The sequence below is a fragment of the Paroedura picta genome, chromosome 2 (assembly GCF_049243985.1).
Source record: "Paroedura picta isolate Pp20150507F chromosome 2, Ppicta_v3.0, whole genome shotgun sequence".
Taxonomy (NCBI): Eukaryota; Metazoa; Chordata; class Lepidosauria; order Squamata; family Gekkonidae; genus Paroedura; species Paroedura picta.
In genome coordinates, this window is record NC_135370.1 from 185,974,102 (window position 1) to 185,987,843 (window position 13,742).

At 57.3% G+C, this 13,742-nt stretch overlaps 1 protein-coding gene across 2 annotated transcripts in view; it reads left to right on the forward strand.

The window, feature by feature from the left end:
• The first annotated feature begins 347 nt into the window (after positions 1-347).
• LRFN5 (leucine rich repeat and fibronectin type III domain containing 5) overlaps positions 348-13,742 on the forward strand; it is a 68,954-nt gene continuing 55,559 nt past the window's right edge. For both annotated transcript variants that reach the window (XM_077324175.1, XM_077324174.1), the window contains exon 1: positions 348-491. The gene's annotated coding sequence lies outside the window, so the exon portion shown is untranslated. The remainder of the gene's footprint in view (positions 492-13,742) is intronic.

The following is a 13,742-nucleotide window of genomic DNA, read 5'->3' on the forward strand; positions in this document are numbered from 1 at the left end:
GAGGAGGAGGAGGAGGCGGAGGAAGAAGAGGCGGCGGCGGCGGCGGAGGAGGAGGAGGCGGTGGAAGCGGCGGCCTCCGGCCAAGGCTCGGTCTGGGCGGCTCGCTCTTCCGCGGCCTGGCAGCGGCGACGACTCCACTGGCGCCCGCGATGTGAGCGGCGGCGGCGGCGGCATCAGCGAGCGGCGGCGGCGGCGCGGGAGCGGCGGGCGCGGCGGACAAGGTCATCGGCGGCAGGCCGGCCGGGCTGCCTGCCGCCGCCCCCGCGCTTTCCATGGGCCGAGCGGCGCGGCCGGAGCGACCCCGCCGAGCCGGGAGCCCCGTCCGCGTCCCCCCCCAGCCGGCGCCTCTAGGATGCGGCCGCTCTTGAGCCGGGCCCCCGCAGCACGCACGCCCGCCACCACCACGACCACGGCCGCCGCCAGCCCCGGCGCCCCGGCACTGCGAGCGCCGCCCCGCCAGGCCGGCCTGCGGATTCCCCGGGAGGCAGCAGGTAAGCCGCCGCCGCGCCCCTCTGCATTGCAGCCCCCGCCGGGAGCTTGGCCGGGACCCGCCAGGTGTGGCCGCTGCGCGCGGCCGAAAACGCCCACGGACCCAGCCGCCGACGGCCGGGAGCACTGGGCCAGCCCCCCCCCTCCCGCCCCGGCCGGCGCCGACCCCCCCTCCCCGCCCTCCGTGTTTTCCGGGCTCGTCCGCCCGCCCGCACGCCCGCCTGCTGCTGCGGCACCGGCGGGTTGGGGGAGCTGCAGGGCCAGGTTTCGAACGGGCGGGCGGGGGTGCCGGGCTGCGCTCCAGGGCCGACAGGGGCACTGGGCACCCCCTGCCCTGCCCGGCCCTGCCCTGCCGCCCGCGTCTCTCCCCCTCTGGCGCCGCAGGAGAGGGGCGGGGGCGGGGGCTGGGGGGGGGGCGGGCGAGATGGCCGGGGCCTTCGTGGGGAGGGCAGGCGCTGTGCTGTCGCCGGGGGGGGGGCTGGAAGGGGGCTCCCCCCCACAAAAGCGGTGCCGGGCGAGAGCGGAGCCTGGCGGTCGGAGGGAGGCTCTCGCCGGGGTGGGCTTGCCGGGGGCATTTGTGCGTGTGTGTGGGGGGGCGCTTGGGCTCCCAGGCCTGGGGCCCCCTCTCGGCCCTCCCAGCGGCTGCGGGCGCGGTTGTCTTTGGGGCGATGGGGCGGGGCTTGGCTGGCTTGCCGGACATGGGGGTGGGGGGCCCAGGGGCGGCACACAAGAGGCGGGGGGGGGGAGCGCACCCAGCTTCTGCTTCCGTCCGAGCAGGGTTAGCTGTGCCCGGGGGAGCCGCTCTACGGCCTTGGCGACAGCACAGTGTGGGCCACAAAGTCGCCCCAGGCTTTTGGGGGAGGGTCGCGGCTCGGGGGTGGAGCTTCTGTTTGTTCGGGAAGGGGGCGGTTCCCTAGGGTGCTCCCTGGTTCCTTAGGACATGCCGGCCCATCAGCTCGGACTGTGGGAAGCCGCTGGTCCGGGCCCCGGGCCCTGGCCACTGGCCTGTCTGTGAGCGTGGGCGTCGGTGCTTCCGAGGAGGCTTGGGTGAGCCCCACCCAGTGGCCTCCCTGCCCGTCTCCAGACTCTTATGCCAGCTCCCCAGACAACATCCAGAGTGTTGCAGAAGCACCCGGGCAGTCTAGGGCCTGGAGCAACCCAGAGACCATCTAGTCCAGCTCCTGACCGCTGGGGGTCCCCGGCTGCCCGAGGGTGACCGGAGGTGGTGGCTGATCAATCCCGAAAGAGGGAGGCGGGGGGAGGGGCTGTCTCCAGGGATTGGCCCCTCCCTCCTGCTCCAGGGCTGCATGACAGGGCCGTTGTGTGAGGGGTCCTTGGCATGAGCAGGCCAGCCAAGCCAAGGCTGGGCTAAGGACCTTCCAAGGCTGGGCTAAGGAAGGAACAGAGGACGGCTGTGGGGTTCTGGGCAGGCCTGCCGGGGCCTCCTTCGGGAGCTGCCCTGTTTGCCCCCGGCCTCTCCAGGCAGACAGGAGGAGGGACCTGCCCCTTGGCTTCCTGAGCAGCTCAGCCTCCAGCCACCCCACCCCACCCCCTGCCCAGGCCCAGGAGAGCCACATTTGCTTCTGCCACCGGCTCCTCCGTCTCTCTCCCCCCCCCCCCCGCTCTCCAGTGCCCTTGAGCCCGAAATAGATGCTGCCGGAGGACAGGCTGGTGGTGGCAGGCCTTGGAGGGGGGGGCCTGCTTGGCGCCAGAGCCTCCTTGCCTCCCTGGGCCCAGGCCCGTCAGCATGGGGGGGGAGGGGGCGGGGAAGGGGATGGCCAGCGGGGTGGGTGGAGCTGCACGGTGATGCGTCCGTCCATCCAGTTGACGCTTTATGCCCACCACAGGAGGGTGGTCGTGGGGAGGTTGAGCCGGCCTCTTTCCCGTCCCAGGGGGGTGGCTCTGGCTGGTGGAGGCTTCTGGCAGGGGGGATGTGGGGGGCTTGGCGGTTCTCCTGGATCATCTCGCTCTCATCCTGCTGCTGCTGCTGCTGACTTGCGTGACGCCCGTCTTGGCAGGAGCTCTCTTAAGGCCCTGGCTTGTCAGGGTGGAGGAGGCCCACCTCGCCGGGTTTGGGGGACCCTCCCGGAGTCTGTGGAGGCCCACGATGGCACAAGTCCTGCAGCTGTGGCTCTTGCAGCTCCATCTGGCTCAGAGCTGGGGTTGCCCCTAAAGGGCTTCCTGAGCACCCATTTCTGCTGCTGGTGCCTAGCAGAGGCCCCCTTCCGTGCTGGGGGTGGGGGTGGAGGAGGGGTGATGTTGCTCTCTGCTTCGGTGTGCAGATTGGTCTCTGGGGTAGATCTCTCTGGCCCCCAGCTGCTGGACCCCGGAGGCGGAGAGGCAGGGGATGGGACTTGGGAGACTCTGCATACAAGGCGGGGGGCTCTGCCTATGAGCCACGGCCCTTCTCAAATAGGGTCACCAGACCCCCCCCCCATGGAGGCAGGGTACCCTGCCACCAGGCCCCACGGCCAGAACAGGGGGGGGCCCCGCTCAGTGTTGCCCCGACTTCTGACATCACCCGGAAGCGGCCACATGGTGTGGGTGATGTCAGCGTGACACAGCCCCCCTCCCCCATAGCCCTGAGGCAAGGAAAGAGGACCATCGATGCGATTTCTGCTGGGCGGGCCTCCTGGTCCCAGTAAGCCCCCTCAATCCACTGCTGGTGGCAGGAGGGACTGGGACCACCCATTTGCACCCATTTGGTGGCATTTTACCAGACCTGTGGCTGGTTTGTGGGGTTGAGGCCTGTGTATTTGGCTGGGAGGGGGCTGGCTGCCAGGCAGAAGCACAGATCCTGCCCTCTCTTGGTCCTCCCCCCTGAAGCCACATAGCGGAGGAGTTGCTGGGATGCTTGGCGACCTAGACTTGGCCTGTGGGGAGACATTCCCTTGCTCCTGCTGGACGTGGGGGTTTGCTCCCGTCCTCTCCTCTACCGCGGCCCGAATGGCGTGCCAGGTGCCTTTCCGGCTGCTCCGGCTGGGCGCCCTTCCCTCGGCAGTCGGCTTTCCTGCTGCATTCAGAGCCAAGGGAGGCAGCCGCCTCCAAGGGCTGTCTCTTCTCAGGTTTTGCTGGTGGTTTTGGCGTGGTCTCCAGACCTGTGCTGCCTCCGTGCCTAGAAAGGCCGTCTGCGTGACACAGAAGCAGAGGGAGCAGAAGTCGGCAGCCTCCGGCTGGGCCCCGCCCCGCCCCTCCTGCCCATGTGCTTGGTGATGCACACCCAGCATGCTGGTATATCTGTGCATGCCCGCCTTGTTTCTGTGCACGCGAGGCCCTGCTGCTTCTCTCTGCTTTGGGGCTGCAGGAGGGAGGGGGGGTGCTTGTGCCGGCCATGGAGGGCTTTGCTGTCTCAGAGCAGGCTTCAGCCGTGGAAATAATCAAGGCACCTTTTCGGCAACCCTTCCCTTTCAGGAATGCTTGTTAAGGTGGCGCTTCAGAGCAGTGTGCTGGCCGGTTATGCTGTTGCAGGGCCCCTTGGTCCAAGGAAGCAAAGCGGGGATAGGAAGCTGCTAGGGGGGCAACCAATTGGGAAAGGGCATGCAAGAAGGCCGTGTCCAGAGCAGGAGTGGGGAACAAGGTCTCCTTGCATTCTGCGTGGTGTGCTGGTCTTAGAGCTTTCGGCTTGGAGCTGAGAGGTCTAGTTTTGAATCCTCCCTCAGCTGTGAACCTCCTCGGGAGCTTGGAGTCTGTTGAATCTTCTCAGTCTAAACTACAGCACAGGGTTGTTGTGAAGACTCAAAGCTCAGAGAATGTTGCTGTGACCTGACGGGGCCAGGAGGGAGAGCGTTGTGGAAAGTGTAGCCCACGTCTGACTTGGAGCACTGGGCTTCATTTTGGGTACTACACTTGGGAAAAGGATGTACAGACACTGGAGCATGTCCAGAGGAGGGCAACAAAGAGGGTGAGGGGTTTGGAGATCAAGACGTAGGAGGAAAGGTTGGGGGAGCTTGGTCGGTTTAGCCTGGAGAGGAGACGACTGAGAGGGGATCTGATAACCATCTTCAAGTATTTAAAAGGGTGTCATATAGAGTGGTGGTCCCCAACCACCGGGCATGGCAAAAGTGGATGATTAGCTTGCGGCCTGGCAAGCTTCTTTTTGTGGGAGGGGGGGGGAGAGGGAAGCAGGGCCATGCAAGTGCAATGTGCATGCGTGGCAGTTTTGCGCATGTGTGGAAGTGCCACGCAAATGTGCAAACGTGCATGCGCGGCTGCGCATGTGAGGCATGCACAGCCGCAAATTCGCCCTCCTTACAACCACTGGTCCACAGCCTTAAAAAGGTTGCGGACCACTCATATAGAGGATGGAGCAGAATTGTTCTTAGATGCTGCTTTTCTCTACCCAAAGGAGGCTCAAAGCAGCTTACAGTCGCCTTCCCTTTCCTCTCCCCACAACAGACACCCTGTGAGGGAGGGGAGGCTGAGAGAGCCCTGATATCACTGCTATGTCAGAACAGCTTTATCAGTGCTGTGGGGAGCCCAAGGTCACCCAGCTGGCTGCCTGTGGAGGCACACAGATTCAAACCCAGCTCGCCAAATTAGAAGTTTGTACTCCTAACCACTACACCAGACTTCACTTAAGCAGTTTGAACTGGCTGGTTATCCCCACCACGTAGAGAAGTGTGTTGGCCTCAGCCAGGTCCAAGGCCCTTTCAGTCCTGGCGCCAAGCTGGTGGAACGAGCTTCCGGAGAACTGTGAGCCCTTCGAGAATTTCCTCAGTTCCCAAGGCCCCACATCAAAATTGCTAGATGTCAGAGTCCCACTGCATACCTCATGGGTCAGACCCACCTGGAGCCCAGTATGTAGTTCTGGAGGCCTCACTTCAAAAAGGATGTGGACAATATTTAGAAGGCGCACAGGAGAGCAATGGGAATGATCTGGGGGAGATGGGGAGGGGGGGACCCCTCACTGGCAGTCTTTAAACAGCGCCTGGATACTTTAGGCTGGGGGGGGGGCAACTGCATGGCCTGTATGGCCCTCTGCAACTCTGTGATTCTATATATTTTTGCAACAGGTTAAAATTGGGACATACTTGAGGTGCCAGATGATTGGAGGTGGATGAATGTTGTCCCCATGTTCAAGAAAGGGAAAAAAGAGGATCCAGGTAACTATTGATCTGTCAGCTTGACATCTGTAGCTGGCAAAATTCTGGAACAAATAATCAAACAGTCGGTCCTTGAGTAGCTGGAACTGAGAGCTGTGATTTTTATGACTCAGCACGGGTTTCGCAAGAACAAGTTATGTCAGACCAACCTTATCTCTTTTTACGAGGAAGTGACTACCTTGCTGGATCAGGGGAATGCCGTGGACATAGTTTATCTGCATTTCAGTAAAGCTTTTGATAAGGTTCCACATGATATTCTTGCTCGCCTGTTGGAAAAATGTGGTATGGATCCTAATTCTGTCAGGTGGATCAATAACTGGTTGACAAATTGTACCCTGAGGGTACTTGTTAATGGTTCAGCATCTTCTTGGAGAAGAGTGACAAGTGGAGTACCCCAAGGATCTGTCCTGGGGCCTGTGTTGTTCAACATATTCAAAAATGATTTGGATTTGGATGAGGGATTAGAGGGGATACTTAATTTGCAGACGATACTAAACTGGGAGGGGTAGCAAACACAACCGAAGACAGAATCAGAATACAGGATGATCTTGATAGGCACAAATACACCAATATAAGATGGGGGAGACTTGTCTTGGCAGTAGCATGTGCGAAAAGGATCTAGGAGACCATACATTGAACATGAGTCAGCAGTGTGACTCAGCGGCTAAAAAGGCACATGAGATTTTGGGGTATTTTGGAATAGGCTGCCTAAGGAGGTGGTGAGCTCCCCCTCACTGGCAGTCTTCAAGCAAAGGTTGGATGCACACTTTTCTTGGATGCTTTCGGATGCTTAGGGCTGATCCTGCGTTGAGCAGGGGGTTGGACTAGATGGCCTGTATGGCCCCTTCCAACTCTATGATTCTATGTCAAACAGAGTATCATGTCCAGATCACAAGAGGTGATGGTACTGTTTTACTCTGCTCTGGTTCAGCCTCACTTGGAGTCCTGTGTTCAGTTTTGGTCACCCCAGTTGAAGAGGGATGTAGACAAACAGGAGGGTGTCCAGAGGAAGCCAACAAAGATGGTGAGGGGTTTGGAGATCAAGACACATGAGGAAAGGTTGGGAGAACGGTCTATTTAGCCCGGAGAGGAGACAACTGAGAGGGGATCGGATAACCATCTTCAAATATTTAAAAATGTGCCATACAGAGGAGCAGAGTTGTTCTCTCTTACCCTGGAGGGACGTACCAGAACCAGTGGGATGAAATTAATGCAAAAGAAATTCCGTCTAAACATCTGGAAGAAGTTTCTGACAGTTAGAGCATTTTCTCAGTGGAACAGGCTTCCTCGGGAGGTGGTGGGTTCTCCATCTTTGGAAATTTTTAAGCTGAGGCTAGAAAGCCATCTGACGGAGAGGCTGATTCTGTGAAGGTTCAAGGGGGTGGCAGGGGACAGTCGGTGAGTGAGAGGGTTGGGAGTGTCCTGCATAGTGCAGGGGGTAGGACTAGATGACCCAGGAGGTCCCTTCCAACTCTATTATTCCATGATTCTATCTATGATTCTATAAACTGTCTCCCGTACTCGACTTTCTCCAGCGTCAGGTTCCCCAGGAATTAATCACACCAGGGTTGGGGGTTGACTTCTACGCTGAAAGGGAGGGTGGGCTGGAGATGACCATGAAGCCACTCTGAGGGGTGCTGCTGTCGGGATATCCCTGCCTCGTTTCCTTCCTCCCAAGCAGCACCGCAGCCGGGGGGAGCCAGGGGCCGGGCCCTGTGGTCCAGGGACAGCAACCTCCTCCCCTCCTGCTGCCCCCTGATTGGGCGTCCCACCCTGCAGACTGCCTAGACGCCACGGGGTGCTCTGGAGCCTCCTGCAGCCTCCGTGTGAAAACTGCCCAGTCTCCTGGCAGAGCTTGAGTCCAGCCAGGCACCTTGAAGGCCAGCCAAGCTTAGTTCTGGGCCTAAGCCTTCACAGGCACCGCATGCTGGACCCAGGATTAAGCTTGGCTGGTCTTCAAATGACTCAGACTCTGATCTGTCGCTCCAGACCAACATGGTCTGCACCCCCACCCCGGATCTGGCACGTTTTAGGACGTCCCTGACTGCTGCTGCTGCTGCTCTAATACATCTATGGGAAGGGAAGCGTTCAGGGACCCCGTCCCCTCCCAGAGCCACAGTCATCGCCTGCTCGGGCTGCATCGGTTCTGGTTTCAAAGTGTGTGAATTGCAGTTCCCAGGAGACGATTTGCCAACCCGGCCCCCTCCCCGCCCCGGTAATGTTGAGGACCTTCCTGGGCTGCCCGGCGGCTGCAGACTCAGGCTTGATCCATGCCGCCATGGCTGTAGAGGGTTGCCGTATTGATTGGCACCTCGGCAGCCCTTCATTTCTGCCTTCTGGATGGCCGGCAGTGAGTGGGCACAGAGCGCTCATGGTGGGAGAAGGAGGGCCCCTGCTGGGGGGGGGGACTGGCTCTGCCCCCCTCGGGTTCTCCCTGGGGTCGACTCTCCCACATGGACCTGTGCTCAGACCTGTGCACTTGGGTGACAAGGGGACAAGGAGGCAGGCAGGGGGCCAGTGGGGACGGAGTGTGGCTTCTCGGTGGGCAGGAGCCGTGAGGAAGGGTGCTTTACTGTGGGCCAGTCCGTGGCTGGCCTCCTCCAGTGTGCCACGGGGACTGGTTCTGCCTGCGACTGTTGAGGAGCCTGGGGGCGGCTGCTGCTGGGGGAGGGGCTCTGCAGTGGTGACGGAGGGCTCAGCCAGCCGCATGTCGTGTTTCACAGGCGGAGGTGCCGGACCCTGCTTGAGGAATATCTAATGTTTTGTGCAGGTTTTTTGCATGTTGGGTATTATGGTTGTAGGCTTCCCTGATCCTTTGCAAGGGCAGTATAAAATCAGTCTAATAAAGAAATAATGCTGGGTGGAGGGTGGGTGGTGTGCTTAGAATCCTAGAGTCATGAAGCTGGAAGGACCTCCAAGGGAAGGGAAGCTCCCTCCTTTCCCACATTCTCCAGAGTATTGGCTCTGAGGTGCAAAGGCGGGAAGTCTCTGGGCAGCCAGGAGAAACTCACCTGCAGGGTTCTGCCCAGCTGGTCTGCATGTGTGAAGGCACACGAGTGGCTGGAGAGCAACGGGCCCTTGGGGATGTCTTGCTCTGCAGGTTGTGAAGCTTTGGTGCCCCCCCCCCTCCTTGAGCATTGGCTCACAGCCCCCTGCAGGGCCAAAGGTTCAGGTGTTCGGAGCTGAAGGTGGTGGTGGGGGGTCCCTGTTGGGTCTTTGGGAGGCCTGTTGCCTTGGCCGTCATCAGGACCGTCCCTTCCTGGGCCCCTCCACCTTGCCCACTCCGCACAAGAGTGCAGTGCAATTCCAGACATGTGCGGAAATGGGAAGCAACCCAGTTCTCACCTCCACTTGCCCTTCGGGGGGGGGGGTGCAATGCTGGCTGCTCTGAAGTCCGACTCTCTTCCGGGCTGTCCCGGCCAAGGTAGCCTCTGCAGGCAAGAGGGCTGTCCCGGCCACACGATCCCATTCCCTGCCCCCCTGCATAGGACCCCCTCCTCTTTGCCTCTGTGGAGGGGGGCCCTGGCCACAGGCCAGCTGCTGCAAAACGTTTTGCTTTGGCTGCAGGGGGCAAGCAGGGAGCCCCCGTGGCCGCATCTCATGTTCACAGGAAGGGGGACGCAGGCGGCTCTGGAATCAGGTGGACATTGGTGCCGGCCGAGTGTCTCCTTTCATTCTCCTCTCCTTTTGCCCTTGAAATCCACCCTTCTGCTTCTTCCTTCTGCTTGGAGATCCGCCTCCTCCTCCGTTGTGATTTCACCCATCCTGTCAGCCGAGGGGCAGGAGCCGGCCTCTCTTAGGCACGGGGCTCTGGGTCTCTTCCGACTGCCCCACTCCAAAGGCCCGAGGCCAGGCGAGGCGCACTGAGTGGCTCTGGCAGCTTCCTGGGGAGGAGGAAGGCGCAGTGTCCTTATGCCCGAGGGCCGTGAATGGTGGGGCTGTGGCAGGAGGAGGAGAGGGGGCTGCACCTGGGTGGGATTTGGACCATGAGCAGTTGGGGGATGGGCTTTTTTGAATGGAGGAAAGTGCTTAGAATCTAGGCTGGTGCAGCAGGGGCCCAATCCGGTGGGCAGGGAGTTGTGAATTTCCTGCCTTCTGCAGGGGGTCGGGCTAGATGGAATCATAGAAGAGTTGGAAGGGGCCATACAGGCCATCTAGTCCAGCCCCCTGCTCAACGCAGGATCAGCCCTAAGCATCCTAAATCAGGGGCAGTCAACCTGTGGTCCTCCAGATGTCCATGAGATCCCTAGATGACCCAGGAGATCCCTTCCAGCTCTAGGATTCCATGATGGCTGCCCTACTGTTCTGGGGCCGAAGGGGGAGGTACCTTCCAGTGCCATAAGAGTTCTGCTGATTCTCCTGGGATGTGTCTCATGCCTTGACACCCACTGGGGGCTGCTGTGGAAGCTGCGTAGGGCTGAGGCCCTGGTGACTGTGGTGTGTGTGTTTGCTGGCTCACTGCTTGCAGGCTGCGTGGAGGACTTTGACAACAAAGTTCTGGGATGGTTTTTGAATCTGTAACTGCACAATGTCCTATACAGTTGGAAGGTACACCCAGGGTCATCTAGTCCAACCCTCTGCACAATACAGGAACTCACAACTACCTGCCTACCCACAGTGACCCCAACTCCATGCCCAGATGATCCCCACCCCCCACACAAAAAAAACTCCAGGATTCAGCCTGTCCAGGAGGGGATTCACCTACCATCCCACTGTGACCGGCATTTCCTTGGGCACCCAAGGAAAAGCCACAAGAGCCAAGCACTGGCACATCCCTTCCTGCCACTCACTCATAATCTACTGAAGTTCACAGAATCAGCATTTCTGTCACATGGCCATCTAGCCTCTGCTTAAAAACCTCTGCAGAAAGAGAACCCACCACCTCCCGAGGAAGCCTGTTCCACTGAGGAACCGCTCTCACTGTCAGAACTTCTTCCGGATGTCCTTTGACCCTTGCAAGAGACAGCAGTCTGTGCAGATGCAAGCCTGGGCTGGCCAGCACCAAAATAAAGCTATGGTGGAGCCTGGCCTGGACTCTGTGGTGCCCTTTTGACTGCCGTATCACAAAAAGGACACTGCGGAGCTAGATTCAGCAGAGGGCAGCCAAGAGGGTAAGGGTGCTGGAACACCCGCCTACAGGTAGCAATGTCCACAAGAGAACGGTCATTCTTCAACGCTACATAACACACAGTCTTGTACAAAGGTTTGTTGTTGTTAGGTGCGAAGTCGTGTCCTTCCCATCGCGACCCCATGGACAATGATCCTCCAGGCCTTCCTGTCCTCTACCATTCCCCGGAGTCCATTTAAGTTTGCACCTACTGCTTCAGTGACTCCATCCAGCCACCTCATTCTCTGTCGTCCCCTTCTTCTTTTGCCCTCAATCGCTCCCAGCATCAGGCTCTTCTCCAGGGAGTCCTTCCTTCTCATGAGGTGGCCAAAATATTTGAGTTTCATCTTCAGGAGGAAGAGCTGGGTGTCATCTGCATATTGGTGGCAACCCAGCCCAAACCTCCGTACCAGTTGAGCAAGAGGGCACGTGAAGATGTTAAATAAAATCGGAGAGGGGACAGCTCCCTGTGGGACTCCACATGTAAGGTGATGACGGTTGGATACTCTCTCTCCTATTTCAACCCTCTGTCCATGACCCCGGAGGAAGGAGCTCAGCCATTTGAGAGCTGTCCTGGCATCGGGAAGGCATTGAGCTAGGAGCTCATGATCTGCAGTGTCAAACGCTGCTGAAAGGTGTAATAGTATAAGCAGTGCTGACCTGCCTCGGTCTAGCTGGCAAGGAGGTCATCCATCAGGGCAACTAGCGCCGTTTCCACCCCATGGCCAGGCTGGAAACCCCACTGAAATGGGTCAAGGGCTGAAGTTTCCTCCAGGAATGCTGATATTTGGTCTGCTGCAGCCCTTTCAACTCCAGCACCAGAGTTCAAAAGCCTCAATTCTTTGATGCTCAGCCTTCCTTATGGTCCAACTTTCACAGCCATACATGGCAACTGGGAAGACCATAGCCTTGACTAGACGCATTTTTGTTGGCAGGGTGATGTCTCTGCTTTTTAGGATGCTGTCTAGATTTGCCATAGCTTTCCTCCCCAGGAGCAAGCGTCTTTTAATTTCTTTGCTGCAGTCCCCATCTGCAGTGATCTTGGAGCCCAGGAAAATACAAAGGTTAATTCACAATAAAACTATATCTTCCTTTATTGTGTTTCATTCGGCTGTTGAAGAGACCTGAGCCCATATTGTAACTCCAAAGTATAGTTCACAGTCAGAGTAGTTCAGCAGTGGAATAGGCTGCCTAAGGAGGTGGTGAGCTCCCCCTCACTGGCAGTCTTCAAGCAAAGGTTGGATACACACTTTTCTTGGATGCTTTAGGATGCTTTGAGCTGATCAAACAAGAGCTATTGCATGCTCAATCAATGACTATTCCAGAAATACGAAAACACTGCAGGAGCTCTAAGAAGCCTATTTGGATGAACAGAGAACTTCAAGAGGAACTAAGAAAGAAAAGGAAAATGTTCAGGAAATGGAAGGAAGGACAGAGCTCTAAAGAAGAGTACCTACAGGTTACTACCCGGGAAACTACAGACCAGTGAGTCTGACCTCTGTTGTGGGGAAGATAATGGAGCAGATATTAAAGGGAGCGATCTGCAAACATCTGGAGGACAATTTGGTGATCCAAGGAAGTCAGCATGGATTTGTCTCCAACAGGTCCTGCCAGACCAACCTGGTTTACTTTTTTGACCAAGGTTGATGTCATTTACTGAGCATGCAATAGCTCTTGTTTGAGTAGCGCCCACCCTTCACATGCTCCCTTCCCTTCCAGCATTCTCGTCCATGGTATGACACTCATCATGTCTCTGAGTTTATTAAAGTTTGCCCTACGAAAATCCAACATCCGCGTCTGGCTACAAGCTTCCTTGGCTCCCCATCTCAAAAGGAATTCTATGAGGACATGGTCACTTCCCCCTAGGGTCCCCACCTCCTTCACCTCATCCACCAACTCTTGCCTGTTGGTCAGTATTAAGTCCAGTATGGCTGAACCTCTTGTGGGTTCATCTACCATTTGATAAATGAAATTGTCAGCCAAGCAGGTCAGAAACTTGCATGACTGAGGACGCTTCGCAGAGTTAGTTTCCCAGCACACATCTGGGAAATTGAAGTCACCCGTGATGACAAGGTCCTGCCGTTTGGATATTTTCTCAAGCTGCTCACAAAGTGCAGCATCCACATCCTCTCGTTGGTCAGGTGGTCGGTAGCAGACACCAACCACCACACTGTTTGTCTTCCCCTCGCTTATTTTCACCCAGATGCTTTCCTCTGCAGATATGCTCTTCTTCACTAGCATTTCCTGACAGGTAAGCCCTTTCCTCACATACAGTGCCACTCCTCCACCTCTTCGATCTATTCTGTTTTTTCTGAACAGTTCATATCCATCCACCATTACATTCCAGTTATGAGAATCATTCCACCAAGTTTCTGTGATGCCTACTAGATCATACCTTTCCATCAGCATGAGAAGTTCCAGCTCTTCCTTTTTATTGCCCATGCTTCGGGCGTTAGTATAAAGACAATTGAATCCTTTTACTTTTGGTTCCCTATGAGCTGGCCTTGCTGGTTGGGCTGCCTCCGATCGTTTTCCTTCCATACACTCCCTATGTTGATCGTCTCCTTCCCCTAGTGGCTTTAGTTTAAAGCTCTCCTGATGAATCTCCCCAGGTTCCTGCCAAACACATTCTTCCCCAGTTTCGATAAGTGTAGTCCATCAGGTGCTAGTAGGCCTTCCTCAAGAAAGCCTATCCCATGGTCCCAGAAACCAAATAGGCTGCCTAAGGAGGTGGTGTGCTCCCCCTCACTGGCAGTCTTCAAGCAATGGTTGGATGCACACTTTTCTTGGATGCTTTAGGATGCTTTGAGCTGATCCTGCATTGAGCAGGGGGTTGGACTAGATGGCCTGTATGGCCCCTTCTATCTCTATGATTCTATGATTCTAATGCACAGAGTTTGGGAAACAAGCAGGAATAACTAGAAATCCTAATAAAGGGACTATGATGTAATAGGCATTGCAGAAACCTGGTGGCATAACTCTCACAACTGGAATAATACGATTCAGGGTACAGTTTATTTAAATGGTAAGAACTGGTTAACGAT